Source organism: Peromyscus leucopus, unplaced genomic scaffold, assembly GCF_004664715.2.
Source record: "Peromyscus leucopus breed LL Stock unplaced genomic scaffold, UCI_PerLeu_2.1 scaffold_168, whole genome shotgun sequence".
Taxonomy (NCBI): Eukaryota; Metazoa; Chordata; class Mammalia; order Rodentia; family Cricetidae; genus Peromyscus; species Peromyscus leucopus.
Genome location: NW_023504864.1, coordinates 77,852 through 98,959, shown reverse-complemented (window position 1 = coordinate 98,959; position 21,108 = coordinate 77,852). Strand labels below are relative to the sequence as shown.

Sequence of the window (21,108 nt, the reverse complement as noted above, 5' to 3'; positions counted from 1 at the left end):
GCTATCTGCTGTAACCAGGCAAGGCTTCCAACAGAGGGACTGGAACATCAACCCAACCACAAAACATTTGACCTACAATCTGTCCCACCTGCAAGATGTGCTGGGAAATGGTAGCTCAGAATTTGGAGTCACCAACCAATGACTGGTCCAACTTGAGGCCCACACCATGAGAGGGAGCCCAAGCCCATGCCTGACACTGCCTGGGTGGCTAGGAACCAGAGGCAGACAGTCTAGAGACCCAGATAGAACAAAACACCACAACTGGAAAAAAAAAAAAAGTCAATGAAATGATTCCTAATGATATTCTACTATACTAATAGACCAATGCCTAGCCCAATTGTCATCAGAGAGGCTTCATCTAGCAACTGATGGAAGCAGATGCAGAGACCCACAGTCAAAACACTAGGTGGAGCCAGGGGATCCCCACAGAAGAGGGGCGGGGGTGGGGATGAGATGTGGGAGGCGAGTGGGTGGTAAGGATTCCAGGAGCCAGAAGGGTCAAGTTTACCACAAGAAAACCCACAGAATCAACTAAGCAGGGCTCACAGGGGCTCACAGAAACAGAAGCAACAATGATGGAGCTCATATAGGTAAGAGCTAAGTCCTCTGCATTTATGTTATGGTTGTATAGCTTGGTGTTCTTGTCGGACTCCTAACAGTAGGAGTGGGGGCTGTCTCTGACTCTTTGCTTGTGCTTGGGATCCTTTCCCTCCTACTGGTTGCCCTGTCTATCCTGATATGAGAGTTTGTGTCTAGTCTTATTGTAACTTGTTATGCCATGTTTGATTGATATCCCTGAGAGGCGTGCTCTTTTTGTTTTTGTTTTTGTTGTTGCTTGTTTGTTCTGAAGAGAAACAGGGGAGGGGTGGATCCGGGGGAGAGGGGAGGTGGGAGGAGGAACTGGAAGCAGTGGAGAGAGGGGAAACCTGGGTCTGATGTAATGTATGAGAGAAGAATAAAAATTATTTTCTGCCTAGGAATCCTGTCTTTCTAACACACAGTTTGATTTGAAATGAGCCCCTAAAGGGCTATGAATTGCCCCATGCATCCCCACCCCCATAGTAATGTAAAACATCTGGATAACCCACAGGCTGGTAGTTTTTGTGTGTAGCTAGAGTTTTCCTGGTCCTTCCTGGCCCCACGGTCAGGACAAACTCTCTCACCCACCAGTCCCGCAGCTGCTCAGACCCAATCAAGTAAACACACAGAGACTTATATTTCTTATAAACTGCATGGCCGTGGCAGGCTTCTTGCTAACTGTTCTTATATCTTAAATCAACCCATTTCTATTAATCTATAAGTTGCCATGTGGCTTGTGGCATACTGGTATCTTAACATCTGCTTGTCATCCTGGCAGCGGCTGGCAGCGAGAGAAGAGAATTATGGGAACAGGAAGACTGAGGCAGAGAGACGCTGCCAGCTGCCACCAAGACAAGCGAGATGTAAGGTACTTGTGAGACTTTGCCGATGAAGATATGGAACTCACCTACAGCCTCTTCTGAGCCACCTCCACTGAGCACTCGGGCGCACCTGCGGTTGGGCCAGAGATGGGAGAAAGCCTTTTGCTGTGGTGAAGGGCTGGTTTGAGGAGAAAAGCACCAGGCCCTCCCAGTACCCTTTGGTATTTATGCTAGGAGGACAGGGGGCAGGGGGGGAGGGGGAGCAAGCACTGTGACTCCCAGGCACTTATAAACACTCACTGTGACTGGGGAGATGGAGAGGGAAAGAGCGCTAGTTGATTTAAAGACTTACAGGAAACCAGGCTGGGGAGAGGCAGGAAACTGGTTTGGGTTGAGACAAATGGACACGTCCTAATGCTGGGTTTGGAGGGATGTGATAACAGCTTGTACAGAAAGATCTTTCCACCTGCAGACGTCCATAAGGAAACAGATACATAAACACGAGCCTGGTTCTGTGCTGAAGGCCTGCTGGATCTGTAAAGTGAGGACATGACTGCCCTAAGGTATGGTTGAGGGGAAGGTTTTTAATTTTAGATATGAGGGAATACACAGCCAGGGGTATCTGGAAGAGTCCAGAGCAGGAAAAGAAATTAGTAGACCAAATCTAGCCATGCCGTAGATGAGAGAGAGTGGGGGGAGAGTGAGGAGGAGAAAGAGAGGAAGACAAAAGAGAGGACCAAGAGAGAGAAAGTGGGGGGGGGGAAGAGAGCGCATAGCAGAAATGGCAGCTTTATATAGGAATGAGAAGATGGGGGAAGGGGTGAAGGTTGGAGAGGAGAGTGTGTGTGTGTGTGGGGGGTGAGAATAGCTGAGAAGAGCCACAGGTGTGAGTGAGCGGGACTAATGCATTAATCTAATTAATCTTTATCAATAAAAACCAGGGAGTCAGCCAGAGTAAAAACCACAGTCAGCAAGCAGGGAGCAGCCACAGTCACTTCCTACCTCTCTCTCATTCCTCCATCCCAAAGGGCCGAGATCCGGTCTCCACTGCCCTACCACTTCCTGTCTCCTCTCTGTACAGACCTCCAGACCGCTATGGTTAACTAGTGGCTAGCTCCGCCCTCTGACTCCAAGCAAGCTTTATTTGTCAGAACATGAACAAAATATCACAGGACACCGGAGGCCAGCATGCGCTTTGTGTGTGCTAATAGGCACCACAGTTAATGTGTCCTGAGTTTCTTTTTGACACAATACTGGAGAGAGGAGAGGCTTTGTGTGGACCGAGAGGGCCAGCAGAGGAAACCTCTGTGTAGAAGGGAAAGCACAGGTGCTTCAGTGGGGGACGGTCCATGACAGGTGTTCTTTAATGGGCTTGGTTCTGAGATCCTAACGAGAGGGATGTGTAGTGGAGGACCTGTGACAGGTTCCACCCAACATGGTAATCAAGCTTCTTCGAACGCATCAAGTGACCACACCTTGGGTGCATTTGCACTGCTGACTTGATGTTGCCAGTTTTCCCTAAATTTGCTGGTAGGAGTGAGGGATGATTGGAGAGTGAGGAGTCATCTTTGATGGCACATATCAGGTGCCAATCTTCCTGATTCATGGTTGCTTTGACTTTTAGTCAATATCTGTTCAGAGTCTATTAATGAAATAATAAGGAGCAGATGCAGAGACCCACAGCCAAACATTAGATGGAGCTCGGGAGTCCTGCGGAAGAGGGGGAGGAAGGACTGTAGGAGCCAGAGGGGCAAGGGCACCCCAAGAAAAGCCCAGAATCAACTAACCAGGCTCATGGGGGCTCACAGAGATTGAACCAACAATCAGGTAGCATGTATGGGTCTGAGGTAGGTTCCTGCATATACGTTGTGGTTGAGTAGCATTTGTTCTTGTGGGGCTCCTAACAGTTGGAGCAGGGACTGTCTCTGACTCGTTTGCCTGCTTTTGGACCTTTTTCTCCACTGGTAGCCTTATCCAACCTTACTATGAGGGGAAGTGTCCAGTCTTATTGCAACTTGACATGCCATGTTTGGTTGATATCCCTGGGACCTGCCCTTTTCTGAAGAGAAATGGAAGAGGAGTGGATCTGGGGAGAGAGGAGGTTGGGGGATGGTTGGGAGGAGTGGAGGGAGGAGAAACTGTCGTTGGGATGTAATATATAAGATAAGAATTAAAAAAAACTTTAAAAATGAGAGGAACTAAAAGGCAAACTGAGGGAAAAGAGAAACAGTTGTTTTTCTTCACAGACAACATCATTGTTTACCTAAAACCCCAAAGAAGTCATTAAAAAATAAAGACAACCAAACACAATAAAACCCAAAACTACCGGAACTAGTTAATGTCAACAAGACTATAGGGTCAAAGTTACTATAAAGTTTTACTTCTGTTTTACCAATCATTGATTTAAAATTGTGTGGGGCGTTTACCCACCACCCCCACAGCTTCCTAGAGTTTCTTGAGTGCGATCAGCAGGAAATATTAGATAGAAGGATTTATAGCAGAGAATCTTGTGGAGATAAACAGATAGAAAATAAAGGATAGCCTCGAGAGGGCCTGGAACCTATTCCAACGGGCCCCAACTGTCTCTGGTCCAGGGTTTTTTATAGAGACGCCAAGGGGTGGAGCAAAAGACCTCCTCCCCAGCACAGCCAAGTGCAGACCATCTCAGACACCTGCACTCAGGCCCGTGGTCCTGATCATCTTCTATTTGGACCTGCTGGGTAAAGCCACGAGGAACCCAGAACGGGCTCCCACAAAATTGATGTTAAAAGTACACAATGATTCAGAGTAGCAGCAATTTCTGCATGGCAAAAATCAATAAAACACGCAAGCTCTGTATGCCACACACTAATGAGCAAATCCTGGCTAAAGTTATCACAGGAGGCATAAATAAATGGGGCATGCTTATGGTGCTTATGACTGGGGAGGTTCAATGTTAGTGTGACCTCAGTTCTGCCTGGATTAACCTACAGACTCAATAAATCCAATTCAAAACCCAGCAAGGTGCTTTGTTATAGAAATAAATAACCTGATTCTGAGACTGGGGGGAAAGGTAAGGAAAGTCGAAGGGCCAGTTTTGAGACAAAAAGAACAAGGTTGGTAGACTCTGCAAAGGTCTCTGCCCTCAGGGTACTGAGACAGAAGATGGGCACCAAGCCAGACAAAGTGACTTTTGTCTCCCAGAGAGGCAGTGGGCCCAGGATCTGCAATAAACAGTGAGTCCAGGATCTGCAATAAACCACTCACCTTAGACTTTGGAAAGCTGCTTGAGCCTTGTCATGGGCATGCACATGCCCCTGTCACATCACAGCTGAGGGACCTCCAAAGCCCTTCACCCTGGGTTTTATTTCTTAGGGCCAGTTGGGTCATTGAGTATAACTTGATTCTAGAAGGGACGAGGACATATCTTGAATTGTTCATACCTTTCATTGACTCAGGACATGGTATTCTGGATGCATGTTGTCCTAGAATCGAGCAAGATTTGAACAATGTTGATTGGCTGAGGCCCTTCAGGGACCTGCTGTAAGGCTCACAACACCTGATCTCAGGACTTTCCATAGAGCTATAGTAACTAGGACAGTATGGTATCGGTGGAGAGACAGACATGAACCGATAAAATGAATAGATACTCGTGCACATGTGTATGGTCAACAGATTCTTGATAACAGTAGAAACAGTTTAATGGAGAAAATTTGTCTTTTCAAGAAAATATGCAAAAAAAAAGAAAATATGCTGGAAAATCTAAATGTAAAATAAATTAACCTTGACCCATGTTTACTCACAGAAAATAATTAACTCTAAACATATCATATACTAAGCCAGGTGGTGGTGGCTCATGCCTTTAATCCCAGCACTCGGGAGGCAGGGCCAGGCAGATCTCTGTAAGTTCAAGGCCAGCCTAAGCTACAGAGTGAGTTCCAGGACAGGCACAAAGCTACACAGAGAAACCCTGTCTCAACCCCCCCACACACACACACAAAAAGAAATCGTAAACTTAAATGCAAAATAAAAAAAAATCTAGTAGCAAGTCTGGAAGAAAATCTATGTGATATTGGATACTGCAACAATTTCTTTGATATGACATATTAGTATAAAAAAAAGTTGATAACTTGGACCTTAACAGAGGTAAAAGCTTGGGGGTTGGGACTGTAACTCAGTTGGTGGAAAGCTTGACTAGCATGCATGAAGTTCAGGGTTCAAGCCCCAGCACTGCATAAAGTGGGAGTGATGATGCATTCCAGTACTTGGGAGATAGCAACAGGAGTATTGGAAGTTCAAGGCCATACATAGAAAGTTCAAGGCCAGGCTGGTATACCCAGACCCTGTTTCAAAAATAGAAACCAATTAAAATTCACTTTTTAAATTTACTGCCAAGAACACACACAGTATTTTCTCCAAGACTTGAAGATGTGTAAACTCCCAAACACTCAACAATAATGAAATGACCCAAGTTTGGGAAATGGAGATATTTAAAAATTTCATCAAAGAAGATATACATAATATATATGATACACATAACAATGAGAATATCAAGATGGAAGGAGGACTGTGAGGAGAGAGAAAAAGATCCAAAGATGAGAGAGGGAATAAAAGGAGAATAAAAAGAAGGAAAATCATTACATGTTTTCTCTCATACACACACACACACAACACACACACACACACACACACACACACCCCACCCCAAACAGAAGGAAAACTGTGGCATGGAAGGAGAGCAGTTTCAGAAAGGGACAAGAGAGTTAGTTGAAGGGTTAATGTGTGCACATACATGTATAAAATGCAGTAATGGAAACTGTTATTCAGTACGTTACAAAACTGATTTCAAAGGATTCTCAGTATCTCCTTTCATTAGGGGAGTCACAGTGAGATTGTATACCTATTAGAACACAAGCTCCCACTCTGCATGCTGACATAAACCTTTAATCTCAGCTCCCAGGAGGCAGAGGCAGGAAGATGGTGGGTGTGAAGCCAGCCTGGAGTGCATATGGAGAGTCTGTCTCAGAGAGTCAAGAGCAGGGGAAGTGCTGTGTGTGAGAGAGAGAGAGACAGAGAGAGAGAGAGAGAGAGAGAGAGAGAGAGAGAGAAGAGAGAGAGAGAGAGAGAGAGAGAGAGAGAGAGAGAGAGACAGAGAGAGACAGACAGAGAGAGAGACAGAGAGAGACAGAGAGAGAGAGAGAGAGACAGACAGACAGAGACAGAGAGACAGAGAGAGCACAAATATGAAAATGGGTGCAGAGACTTTGAGAACCATTTTGAGTTTCTTGCAGTGTAAATGGTGTTAAAATAGACTTGTCACACAGTAGTCACAGTCAGAGCAATACACATTTTCGTTCAGATAAAAACCCTGTACATGAATGCTACAGGAGTTATTGTGGTGGTATTGTGTTCTCCAAAATATTGTGTACCTTAATAAATTTATCTGGGGTCAGAGAACAGACAGCCACTAGATACAAAGGCTAGAAAATGGTGGCACTCACACCTTTAATCCTAGCATTCCAGAGATAGAAATCCCTCTGGATCTCTGTGAGTTCAAGGCCACATTGGAAACAGCCAAGCATGGTGACACGCCTTTAATCCCAGAAAGCCAGCCTTTAATCCCAGGGAGTGGTGGTAGAAAGTAGAAAGATATATAAGGCGTGAAGACCAGAAACTAGAGGCATTTGGCTGGTTAAGCATTTGGCTGGTTAAGCTTTCAGGCTATGGAGCAACACAGTTTAGCTGAGATTCATTCGGGATGAGGACACAGAAGCTTCCAGTCTGAGGAAACAGGACAGCTGAGGAATTGGCAAGGTGAGATAGCTGTGGCTTGTTCTGTCTCTCTGATCTACCAGCATGGACCCCAATAACTTGCCTCGGGTTTGATTTTATTAATAAGAACTTTTAAGATTCCTGCTACAAGTTATATTTGTATATATGCAATTGCCTCAAACAGTAGACAATTCCAGATTCCTCCAAATGGGTAAATGACTGGGACACACCCTGAGGAAGAAATAATATGCAGTAAAAAGATACACAGGTAATGAACAGTGGGGATCTCAGTCACTAGATGCTAAGGAAAAGAACATGAACTAAAATAGAAAAATCAGTGAGGGGGTTGCCAGGAGCTGGAGGTAAGGACAAGGGTTTGTCACAGAGTGATGGGTGACGGACTGTTCTATATCTTTAACTGGTGGTGGCTACATGCTTGTCAAAAAACCATGAAACTATAATGAAGTGTCAAAACTTACTTCCTATAAATTGCACCTCAATTATTTGACAAAAACAAATAAACGTGGATACAGTGCCATTTTCCACACCTGCTCCCCGTGAGTCTATTCTGAAAACACGGAGGAAAAGGTTTCTAGAAGCACAAATTCCTTAAATGGCACCCACATGACTATGTGTGCACTTCAACTCCTGACATCATCTATCTATTGTCTGCCAAACAAAGGTGTCATAATAGAAACACAGAATAGCTTTGCTACTATTATTCTTTTTTTATGATCATGACATCATCTTGGAAGATACAGAAAATGTCAATTTGTGGTAAAATTTAAAAATAATTTGCATATCTCTAAAATATTCTCGTGTCCAATTATGTGATGAGCAGTTTGACCAAACATGACTGTGCATACTTGTAACCCCAGCACTGAGGAGGCAGAGGAAGACGGATCAAGAGGCCAGCCTTCACCACACAGCATGTGTGACCAGCCTGGATCCATGAGATCCCATCTCAAAAGACAGAACAGGGTCAGGGAAATGGCTCAGCGGGGGAAGGTGCCGGCTGACCAGCTCGATGACCTGAGTTTGATCCCTGGGACCCCCATAGTGGAAGGAGAGAACCGACTCCCACAAACTCTCCTCTCACCTCCACATGCACACAAAATCAGTACACGGAGCTGAAAATTAAAACCCACAAGAATCGAAATGCCAGTTTCCGCTAACAGTGTCTTCAATTGCTTATCCTTAATCAGTTAACAGTGATGTCTATGCAGAAATTGTCCAGAGTTCAACATGCTTGTGGTTTTCATCCTTCCAGCAGGTATGCTTTGTCAAGTACTGATTAAGGCAGTACTTGATGTATTGCTGTTAAAAATGAAAATCACAGAGCTGGGGAGATGGCTCAGTGGCTAACCGCACTGGCTGTTCCTCCAGAAGATTCGGATTCAATTCCCAGCACCAACATGGTGGCTCACAACCACCTGTAACTCTAGTTCCGGGCTTCAATGTCCTCTCTAGGCTTCCAAAGGCACCAGGCACACAAGTGGCGCATAGACATAAATGCAAGCTAAACACCCACATACATAAGACAAACAAACAGACAAATAAATAAATCAATAAAATTTAAAAGTCTATTTAAAAGTGGAAGGCTCAGGAAATTTGAGGATCTGAAAGTGGTGTGTACTTTCAGAATGACTTCTGCAGCTTCTCTGAAGCCCACGTAGGTGACATCAAGTATTAGGGAGGACGGGACATGAAGAGCCAGGACCGACTGCTAGAGTTGGCGTAGGTGGGAGACAGGGCAGTAGCTTAGAAGAGTTTAAAACTGGAGACACTTAGACATAGTGTGTAGGTGGCGAATGTCCAGAGATGGAGTAGAGGTCAAAATCCAGGAACTCAGAGGAAGAGTCAGGCTGGGAAATTCCCCGTTGGAGAGAGGCCTGAATCAGCCCAAATTACTGTTTATTGAATTCCTACTATGTACTTCGACCTTGGCTTGTGTGAAAAAAAATTTATGGATGTGACAAACCTGCATGCCAACACTATGACTTTTACTTTACAAACCGGAGACTGAGTAAAGGACAGGGTGGGGAGAGGAACTCATTCGAAGGCCTGTGCCTCAGACACACTACCCTACATCTTAGGAGGGACCACTCAGCCTTTTAAATCTTTGGCTCTAGAGCACATTTTCCAGACTTCTGAAATTCTCTCCACCTCTTCAGGTAGCCATTCCACTCTTTCCATGGGACCTTTCTTCTTCTCTAGGTCTTGACATATTTCTCCACTCTGCCCTCAATTTTATGTGTGTGTGTGTGTGTGTGTGTGTGTGTGTGTGTGTGTGTGTGTGTGTGTGTTAGTGTCACGACAGCATATGTAGATCATAGGAGAAAGCAAACAAGGTTCTCTTTTCCATTATATGGGTTCCAGGGACCAAAAATCAGGTCTGAAGTCTTGGTAGAAAGTGCCTTTATTCACTGAGCCATCCTCCAGCCCCACCTGGTTTTTTTCAGCCTATATATCTTGACTCTCTTACAGTAGACTCATTCTTTTACACAATGTCATTTCTCTGGACACAGAACCATCCTCACCCGTACAATGTTTCTTGCTAAACTGAGCTGTGTTTCTTTTGTTCCCCATCAACAGCTAAAGTCCCCTATCTCTGTAATTGCTCTTATTTTTCAAGCGGGGATTTTCCTTCTTCTTCTTCTCGGGTAATTCAATTTAATCATTACCAAAATACAGACCTACAGATGAGACTGATTCGCTTCAGAAGGTTATCATCTGTGAAGCTTCAAGGAAAAGGTCTCCCTGTCCTTCTCCCCTCCCCGCCCCCACAAAATGCTAAAACAGTACAACTGAAGTCCACTGTACTGCACCTCTTTTAAAAATATTATTCAGCTGTGTCAGTCAACTTTTAAGTTTTGGGACTGATAATCTGAGGAAGGAAATCAACTTCAAAGGAGAAAAGCTTATTTCAGCTCATGGCTTCACTCCATGTTTGTCTGGCTCTGTTGTTTTTACAATATGCCAAGAGGAAAGGGCTTCAGAGTAGGGGCAGCATATGTGGATCACTCCACACAGCTATGTGGGGATGGGGAGACTGTGAATGAGGGGGAGCAGGAGTGAGCTCTCCAAACTCTAGTGACAAGAGACACCCTTCCAGGCAAGTCCCCTGTGACCCATTCATCCAACTAGGCTCCTTGTCTTGATGATGCCACCAAACAATGGATTGGCTCATAGTTCAGCCCATGGATGAGATCAGAGCCCTTATGAGCCAGTCATTTCTAAAAGCCTACCACCAGCAGCCAAGACCTTACTCTGTTAAGAGAACATCACCAATAAAAGCCTGTATCAGTATTTGGACTATAACAAGGGTCTCATAGGACAACTTTGCTGTTGGGTTTCGTGAGCTGAAAACTCAGCCATGGTCCAAGCAGTTAGTTTCTGAAGTGTGTAGCATGAATCTTAAAAAGTCTAATTAATAAAAAACAAACCAGAACCAGGTATTGGGTGTGCTGGAAGATCAGAGAAGCAGAACAAGCCACAGCTTCCTCACCTTGCCAATTCCTCAGCTATTCCTGTTTCCTCAGATTGGAAGCCTCTGAGTCCTCATCCAATTGAATCTCAGCTGAACTGCTTCTTGAAAGCCTGAAAGCTTAACCAGGCCTAAGTTCCTGGTCCTCATGCCTTATATACCTATCAGCTTTCTGCCATCACTTCCTGGGATTAAAGGCGTGATTCACCATGCCTGGATGTTTCCAGTGTGGCTTTGAACTCACAGAGATCCGGATGGATCTCTGCCTCCAGAAGGCTACGATTAAAGGCATGTGTGTCACTATTTCCTGGCCTCTATGTCTATCTAGTGGCTGTTCTGTTCTCTGACCCCAGGTAAATTTATTAGGGTGCATGATATATTGGGGAACACAATATCACCACAGAAGTGGTCTTGAAGACTAACATTGCTGGTATATGCATCCAAAAATTCCATATGAATTTAGGATAACATCAACTTACCTTGAAATACTCTTACTATATTTATGTTTTATTGTATTAAGACTCAGGTGGAACTAAAATCTTATTTAAATCATAATTGGCAAGAGAAACAAAGTACAGACACTACCTTTCACCTCTATATGAAACACTGGTACATAAGACACAACCCTACACACCCCACACAGGTCACCCCATTACTAAGAGTCTTTAGAAAGAGTGATAACAGCTGAGCCTTCATCCTTATAATATATTCCTTTATTCTTTAACTTCCAATACAATTTTATTGAGCATTTATTACATGCCTGGTATTACTCTATTCTACATGTGCTCTGATGACCATATGGTTCAGTGACGTATTTAAATATCAAAGACTATTTGCATGATGCTAGATTGTGACTGACAGAGAGTGTTGGGGAGGGTTTTCCTTTTAGGAACCTGAAGAAATCTTTCTGAACTTTCTAAGTTATTCTTACATTAAAAATTTTTAAAAACCCACAAAAGTAACACAGCACATATAAAGCAGAGTTTTATAATATAGTTATATTTAATAACTGGACACATTTCTTCTAAAACAATGATTTTGAAGTTTAATTCTGATATAGTACACTGCCAAATAGCAGTTCGGTTCTTAATTAAAGCATGCTACAAATGAACTGTTTATAAGTTCTCTGAACTCCTTTACAGTTGAATCTCTCTCCTTTTGAGTAAGCTTCTAACCAGTGTCACCTGATGGGCTGAAGCGTGAGGGTCAGTCCTAGAGAGAACTGCAGTATCCCCTGGCTTTGTTCTTGGATTGTTCACTTGGAGGAAGCCTGTGATGGCATCGTGAAGATGTTCGCATAGCCTGTGGAGGGGTCCATACCATCATGAGGAACTGACACCTCTTGCTAACATACAGCCAACAACCCTGACTTCTGACATCAGCCATATGAGAATGTCGTTTTAGTAACAGGTCTCCTTGCACCAGCCAAGGCTGAGAGAAGAGGCCACCTTCAGCTTGGCAGGAACCTCATGAGCAACACTGAGGCAGAGCTCTTCACCCAAGCCAATCCCTAATTCTTAACCACACACACTGTGAGATAATGTTTGAAACCATCAAATTACACAAATGGAGATACACAGAGGATATAAAAATAAAAGATACAGTTCTTGCTTTAGATATACATATACAAGAATAGATGAACACACAAAACTGTGGTGATACAATGAAAATTAAGATAGGTTCTGGGCAAGCAAAAAAAAAAAAAATCCCCAGCCTGAATCAGACAGTAGGGGATTCTGGAAAATGTCTTAGAAATGACAGCTGAGGGCTGGGGAGATGATCCAGTGGATAGTGCACATGCTGTGTAAGCATAAGGGCTGAAATTTGATCCCCAGAACCCATGAAAAACTATGTAGGCATGGCAGTTGCCTGTAATCCCCACACTCCGGGGAGCAGCAGCCAGGAACCTCAGGGCAAGCTGGGTAGCTAGATTAACCAAATTGGTGAGCTCTGGTTTATACTGAGAGATTCAGCCTCAATAAATAAAGTGGAGAACACCCGAGGAAGACACTCAATGTGAACCTTAGGCCTCCACACATATGCATACACACACACACACACACACACACACACACGCACATGCACATGTATTGCCTACATATGCCCCCTCCAAAGAAATGATGATAGGGTGGGGATAGGGTGGGCAGAGTAGTGTAACTTGGTGATTGAATTCTTTCCTAGTACATGCAAGGCTCTAAGTTCAATCTACAGAACTGCACATATAAACAACAAACAAATCCTGAGTAACCCCAAGTAGATAGATAGCATGCTTGTTATTAAACTATTCCCCTTCATGCCAAGCTATCTTCTGCCTTTGTGATTTTGGAGCAGGGACTGTGGGACTTTATCTGTTTTATTTTGTTTGCTTTTTTTTTTTTCATTATAATCTGTCCCTAAGAGCATTATAGCGAGACTTCAGGCTGAAGGAGAGGAATGGACTTCTCTTGTCAATCTGCTTTCTGTTCCTGCTGGTGAAAGCTAACATACTAATGCCACTGACGATCTTAGGGTCAGAGCCTGGGTAGTTCCAACAGCTTAAGCTTGACCAGCCATCCTGAACAGACTGATTACAGAGGCAGGTAATAGTGAAATGCAGAGAAAGGAGATGTATTCAATAATCATAATTTAATTAATCATAAAAGAAAAAGAGACATTTCAACAGATAAAATAGATAAACCATAGGAGAGATTACTGTGAACAATTGTATGTCAGCAAGTTTGACATTGTCTAAGAAATGGACAAAGTTCTGGAAACACACCAACTACCAAAACCAAATCACAAAACAGTAGAACGTCTGAATAAAGCTGCACTAGGCATGGGGCTTTTTAAAAAGCATTCAAATACCTCCCAGCAGGGCTAGGGATGGCTCAGAGGTTAATAACAGTGGCTGCTCCTTCAGAGACCCTGGTTCGATTCCCAATACCCACATAGTGACCCATACCCATTTGTAACTCTGGTTCCAGGGACCTGATCCTCTCTCCTGGCCTCTGTGAGCACTGTACACATGCAGAACACAGATATAAACACAGACAAAATACTCATATACATAAAAAACAAATAAAATATCTCAGCAAGGAAAAGCCTAGGACTCTATGGCTTCATTGCTGAAATCTGCCAAATATTAGATAAGAAATAATGTCAAAAACTAATGAAAAGGTATGACTAAACATTGACACTGTCACAATGGCCTCTGTAAGAAAGACAGAAGATAACTGTTGCAGTCAGTGAGGAAGGAGAATTCTGTGCAACCACTGATAGGAAAGCAGTGTGACAGTTCCTCAAAAAATGAAAAGCAGCTACTTTATGACCTAGCAATTCTGTTGCTTGCTATGTGTTCAAAGATGGTTAGTATGCCAAGGAGACACCTGCCTTCTCATGTTCACTGTAGCACTATTCAAGAGAGCTAAGATGTGGAATTCACATAAGTGCCTGCCAATGAATTAATAAATTGTTATATACATATGGTAATTCATGTTTACCCTTCAAAAGGAAGAAAATCATATCATTTGCAATAACTTGAGTGAACCTGGAAGACAATGTGCTGAGTGGAGTGGGCTAAGCCCAGAAAGACAGACTACCTACTTTATCTATATGTGGATTCCAAAAATGTCAAATTCATGGAAGTAAAGAAGAGGATGGTGTTTGCTGGGAGTTGATGGTAGTCAGAGGATACAGAATTTCAATAAGACAGGATGAATGAATTCTAGAGACCTACTGTACAACATTGTGACTATAGTTAATAATGACATATTGTACACTTGAGCTTACTAACACAGATCTATAATTTTCTTTCAGTATAGGGATTGAAGCCAGGTCTTTCTGAATGCTGGCCAAGTAATGTACTATGAATACTGTGAAGCCTGAGCCCATGAGAATAGGTCTTAAATATTGGAGAAATTATTTTGGCAACTCCACATAGTTAAAAGGATATTTATTTAATGGCGTAACTCACAAATTAAGTAATGGTAGGTCGCAGGGTCTGGGGAAGGTGTAACGCAGTCCAGCGTGTTCTCCGGAGCTCTGCATAGTCCACCTTCACCGTTCAGTGTCCCGGCACTGAGAGAGCGCACAGAGAGAGTGCTGGCCCATCCAGCTCTCGGGTCCCCAGGCACCTCCCCTCGCCACGCCTCGTAGGCGTGACAGTTGCCAGAATCTCAGTGGGGGTTGGAACTTCCAGATCCAAGCTGGAATGGCTACCACTACACTTAAATGCTCTTATCGCATCAATGAAATGAAGTATGAGAATGTCTTAATTTTATTTTAATGCTTATTTAATCATGTATATATGTATCATGACATCACCTTGTACAATGTAAATCTTTGTCAAATGTACTGTAGTGAAGTTTGCAAAAAGAGCCCTGGGTCCACTATCATATAGTTATACTTCACTTAACCACAGAGTGGTGTTCTGAGAAGCATGAAGCCAGGTGATTCTGCTGCTGTGTGAACTTCATAGCATGTACTTACACAAATTAAGACAGGTATGGCATTGTCAGATGGTAAAATCTTATGAGACCATCATTAGAAGCTGGCCATTGACTGGAATGGCATTATGTGGTATATGGATGTAGTTCTCATATTTCATACAGCATGTGAAAGTTGATGAGAACATGGTGAGCAGCTTGTCCTCATAGGGTGGGGAGGATTGATGGATTTTCTTCATCTCATCAAATTATCTTCTGAACATCTGTGCATATTTCCAGTGTGCTGTGATCATAGCCATGATGTATACACAGTTATGTGATCACATGCTTGGAAGAATTGGCATAGATGCAAATAAACAAATGCTATATGCATATATATCTATACATATAGGTTAAATACATACATGCATGTACATATCTGTATCTAGATATATATCTTTACACAAGGAGATTTGGATATGGATTACTGTTGTAGAATATTCCTTTATACTGTGTGAAGATGTGTTACTGTGATTGGTTTAATAAAGAGCTAAATGGCCAATAGCTAGCAGGAAGAAGTTAGCAGGACTTCTGGGAACAGAGAGAAAGAAAGGTGGGAGAACAAAACATGTAAGAGGAGAGGTAAAAGCCATGAGTTACATGGCAACACACAGATGAACAGAAATGGTTAATTTAAATTATACGAGCTAGTGGGACAAGCCTAAGCTGTAAGCTTAGCTTTTGTAATTAACAATAAATCTCTGTGTCTTTTTTTGTGAGCTGATGACCCAAAGAAAAATTTGTCTACATATGGTACCCAACACGGGGCTTGAATATCTAAACATAGGGCCTGAGAAAGTTATGAGAAATTCTGGATAAGGAGAAGTATATAGCTTCCTAGTCCAGCAGTCTGTTGGGCAGGCAGGTGCTCAGCAGCTTACAGAGGCATGGCTACTGGTTGCTGCCTATGGGCTGGAACCAACTGCTAGCACCATGCAAGCTAAGCCACATGGCAGCTGAGATGCAGTTTAAGATCTGTCATCATGTGGAGAGAATACTGCAGGTGCTCAGTAAAGACCTATCTAGATGGAAAAAACTCTCAGGTTACAGTATATTTTAAAAAATGTGCATAGGCTTAAAAAAGAAAACAAATTGGGTATAGGTAGTCATAAAAATAGTTTATAAATAATAAAATAAAGTCTTTAAAGAGAGGATAAAATAATATAAAAAAATAAGCCACATAAAGATGAAAAATACATAGGGAGTCTGGATCCTATATGGTGTCTTGTTGACTTCATTTTTTTGATTACTGGTGAGCAAATGACAACTGCTAAGAGACATGGGATTGTAAGAGGGACTGCTGAATGAAACCAGCCTAGATACTTTAGGAATTCTTTAACTTGAAAATGAAAGTCAGAAAATGTATTGCTTTGGGGAAGAGGTTATGCTTTTGTTTCTAAAGAAAATGAAAGACTGTGGATTCCTTCAAGGTTGATAGAGATCAGGTTTGATCAGGGAAGACTCCCTGAAAATCCTGGCTAATCGACATAAAGAAATAAACCTATAAAAACTACAAGACTGATGACATATATTTTACCTGCTCAAACATAAAACAAAACAAAAAATCATCTTTGGCTGGCTTGTGTACAATGCACAGTCCATACTTACGTTAAAGCAGATAGGTATGAAAGTTTCTATGTTTTCAGAGCAAAGGGACCAAACACCAGTGAAAATGGGTGGCCCAGGTGATCTAGCCTCTAAGAGTGCCTCTGTTGCAGTTTCCTGAGAGTTCTACATCCAAAACAGCTTCAAGGCTGCTGGCTGAGGTGGTCCAGCCTCATTGACTATTCTAGCCAGGACTGAAGATAAGCCTTGTGCTTTTCCATTGCACAGAGACTGGACAACAAATGTTACAGCTAGCTCTCCCAGGACTTGACCATTATCCTAATTTTCTCAGGGTCCCCAAAGATGCCATCACGACCAGACAACAGGAAACAGTCTAGAGAACATGACACCTACATTCCCAAGAGGTGGGTGGGTGATTTTTGGTTGTTCAATGGTTATGGATGTATGTCATCATTTGGAGGTTGGTCACAAGTTGTTACTAGTCATGGCCAGGAAAAAAGCGAAACAAGGAGATTAGAGTCAGGAATCTCTTTCTGAAGGAAAAGGGGGATATAATATAGAAATGATGGAATAAAAGGGTAGATTGTTGAGTCTACTTTGAACAACCACTAGTCTCAAATATTTTATATTGTATGGAATTTTGTATATTGATACAAATGTAAGGTTATTTTTTGTTAGAAACATACTTATACATACGTTTTTTATCTTGTTTAAGATTTTGTACTATGCAACTCATTTAACAATGTAATATAAATTTTTACTCCTTAAACATTTATTATTACAATCTATTTAGGATGACAAGAAATGCAGGTTAATAGTTTAGTCACCTATTTATCAAACTTGTAGTCATATTAAGTATGTTTTCAAGGTCAAACAGAGATATATTTTATGGAGACAAGTGGTCTTAAACACTTCAAAGACCTACAGAATATGGCACTTAAAATGTTTTAATGACATAAGGCTTTTCATGACAGTGAGAACATCTGCTTTTGGCAGCACCGATTTATTTCAAAAAAAGGATAATGGGCACCAATGAACTCCATATGGAGTTTGCTTTCATTTGTAGCAAGGTTATCAATGGGCAAAGAAATTGTCCTTGCCTCAACCGCTGACAGAATGCTGTCCAAACTGGACAATCGGAACACAAAAGAAGACAACTGCCAAATTTTGCCAAGACAAGGTAGGGCAGTCATTCAAAATTCTGCTTTACAGAAAAGTCTGTCAGCTATTTTAGGCCCATAGGCTGAAGATGGTTGTCCCAATGTTACAGAGGAACCTTGGGTGATTGTCTAGGCATCCTGCTGTTTCTATCATTTCTATAGTTTTGGAATTGTTTGGTCTGTACCCCCGTTTACTCAGGTAATATTATATTCTTCTCGGGCTCTGATGGGTTGGAGATGAAACAGTTATAGTTAGAGTTTTTCTTGTTACCAAATTCAGAATAGAAACTTACAAAACAGATGTAAAAATGTATAAGGTTAAGAGATGTAAAAGCTTAAGTTGTTTATCTAAGAAAATGTTTTAAGGTCTAAAAAAATCTGTTTGACTGATAATGCAAGCTGTGATAAAAATGGTATAAAATTTTGGACTTACTAAGATAGGATATATAATATGGTACTTTCTCCAAATTTGCCAAGTACATATGGATTGGACATTGTAAATGTAAATCTTACTTGAAAATTATTCTTATTGTATATAGTTTTACTTCATTAAAGTTAAAACCTTCCCTTTTTATTTAGACAATTCCTGATAATTGTTCTTATTGTATATACTTTTATTAATGGTAGAGTTAAAAGCTTTCCTTTTTATTTAGACAAAGAGGGGAAAATGTTGCAGAATATTCCTTTACAATGTGTGAAATGTGTCACTGTGATCAGTTTAATAAAGAGCTAAATGACCAATACCTAGGCAGGAAGAGGTTAGGTGGCACTTCTGGGGACAGAGAAGACTCAGAGAGAAAGAAAGGTGGGGTCACCAGCTGTTGGGAGCCATGCAGCCTAGTCTCAGATCAGCATATGACTACCTATCCAATGGATTTCTTAGGGCAAGGCACCTGTGGAAATAGACTCTCACTTGGCAAGGACCAGTAGTCCAAAGACAGCATAGAAAATTTGCAAAATTTGTGCAGTTTGTAGGTTTTTTTCTCTCTCATTATACTGGTGATTCTTTGGGTGTTTTTTAGTTTTATTCTGTTAGTCACACATGCAATAGCTGCAATTTTCCCTAGATATTCTGCTCTTTCTCAAATATTTTCCACTAAGATTTAAACAGGGGGTAAAGCTTCTCAAATCTCTTGCCTGGAATCAGTAACTACAACTTCTAATCCTGGAACTTTTCTGACTCAATAGAGATAGTTAGGTACATATTAGAAAGCAACACTTGGAACATTAACCATATCTCACAGTTTCTGGAAAGGAGAATAAGTCATGCATACACAGAATAGGGGAAAAGCCTTAGGAATGCACATATAAAGCCAATTGTTGAGAGTAAGTTCCCTGGACACCAAGCATAGAATCATTGGTTGGATCTGGTATGCTCCAAGAGGAAAAAATACAATGTAAAATGTGGGATGGATAGATCCATCTTTATCATATATAGAAGCTTATATTGGTAGAAGAAGTATGGTATATATAGTGAGATGGGAAAAGTGCTTTATCAAGGTCTCCCTTTACAGAGAGATTGAGATATGGGACCCTCTTATAGGAAAAGGAACTGTATAAAATATATCTCACAGACGTGAAAGAACTGTCTTGGTTTGAATATTGTTGTCCTTAAAGCATTGTTCCTGTTATTACTTTTTTAACTTTGTAACACAGTAGCTGCCAGCTGATGTAAGTGCTGCAGAGCAGGATGTGTCTGGTCGATACTTAGTCAAGCCTGCAAAAAATGCTGAACTCTGTGTCTAGGATAAGGTTATGTGGGGGGTGGGAAGGTGTATTTGGGGAAGCATACAGGGGAACAATGGGGATTTTCATAATGATCAGGATGTATTCCTTAAATTATGATACATTTCTTAAAAGTAAAAAACAGAAGCCAATAGTAAAAGCTGTTCATATAACCCTGGTTAAAAAAAGAAATCTCTGTTTAAGTATAAATAAAGAGAGCCTGAGCTATTGGGGGCTACTTGGGTGCAACCCACTTGGTGGTCAGAGGTTTTCTTGCACTGACACCCTTCCTGCCTCAGGACCTGAACTCAAGCCGAGGCTGGACCCCAGCAACCAGCCAGACACAGAGGGAGCAAGATGTGCAGTAGGGAGGTAAAAGCCATGAGTCAGTGGGCAACACACAGATGAACAGAAATGGGCTGATTTAAATTATAAGAGCCAGTGGGACACGCCTAAGCTATAGGCAAGCTTCTATAATTAGCAATGAGACTCTGTGTCATTTTTTTTTTTTTTGTGAGCTGGTGGCCCAAAGAAAAATCTGTCTACAGATGACCTTCTGAAGAGCAAAGTGTGTATATATATTAGGTCCTGTGTCCTGTGGTGATGGACTGTCCGCTGACAGGTAGCTCTCTGTAGCTGCCTGGCATCTCTGGGGTCATGTCACCTCTGTCCTCACAGTCCCTCTTACACCATGCAGGCTACAGCCGGATTGAGATCTGTGGCTGCTCTCCTTGTGGTCTCCGATTTTACTGAAATTGTTGGAGTATTTGATATCAATGATAGTTTAGAATAACGGAGACGAAATTTACAAGCTCTTGAAATACTGCCAAGAACCAGGCACGTAAGTCTTAGGCAGAAAAAGACTTGCTTTTTCTTCTTTCCAATGTTCCAGACACCTTTGCTATGTGGAGGTGAGGGACTACAGACAGACTGGGCAGCTGAATAACACCTGAGTGAGGGAAGCACAGTCTGCCATAAGCATGCAAAGCCTGGCTGGAAGAGAAGGAGAACTAACAGCCCATACCTGCCATCATGACCTCTTAAAAGCAAACCTCAGAGTTTCCTCCCATTGTGGTGAACAGGTCACTAAAGACTGGCAATCCCTGATGGCACTGTGCCTACAAATCGAATGTCAGCCTTTGATCACTGAAGCTTTATATAGAAACTCCAACGCTGAAAGAAATATAAAGAGCCCGTGGACCGAGGAGCCACTCTGGATAGCTCTAAATGTCGAAGGAGACCATGAGACCATGAGGAGGGTGCTCAGCCATAGGTGTGTTTTTTCCAATCTTCTTGTTTGGCTTGACTATGGGGGCAAGTGGATGGACTGCAGACTAGCGGGGGCTTCGCGGCAGGGGATTGCCAAATCATGTGATATGGGCATGAACTTACCTTGAAGTGGAAAAGAATGTCATGGAATCAAGCGGAACAGCTAGGAAATATTACTGCTTCATGTATAGCAAGGATAAATGTTGATTTGTGTTAGCGCTATGTGAATAGTATGTGTACATATGTGGAGATGTGCTGAGTTGAGATCTTTCCCTTCTGTGACTCTT

At 42.2% G+C, this 21,108-nt stretch overlaps 1 long non-coding RNA gene across 1 annotated transcript; it reads left to right on the top strand.

Moving 5' to 3' along the window:
- The first annotated feature begins 467 nt into the window (after window positions 1-467).
- On the top strand, window positions 468-21,089 carry LOC119086134. Its single transcript, XR_005090609.1, has 3 exons — window positions 468-590; window positions 1,873-1,963; window positions 20,445-21,089. It is a non-coding gene; the product is annotated as an uncharacterized LOC119086134 (long non-coding RNA).
- The last annotated feature ends 19 nt before the right edge of the window (window positions 21,090-21,108 follow it).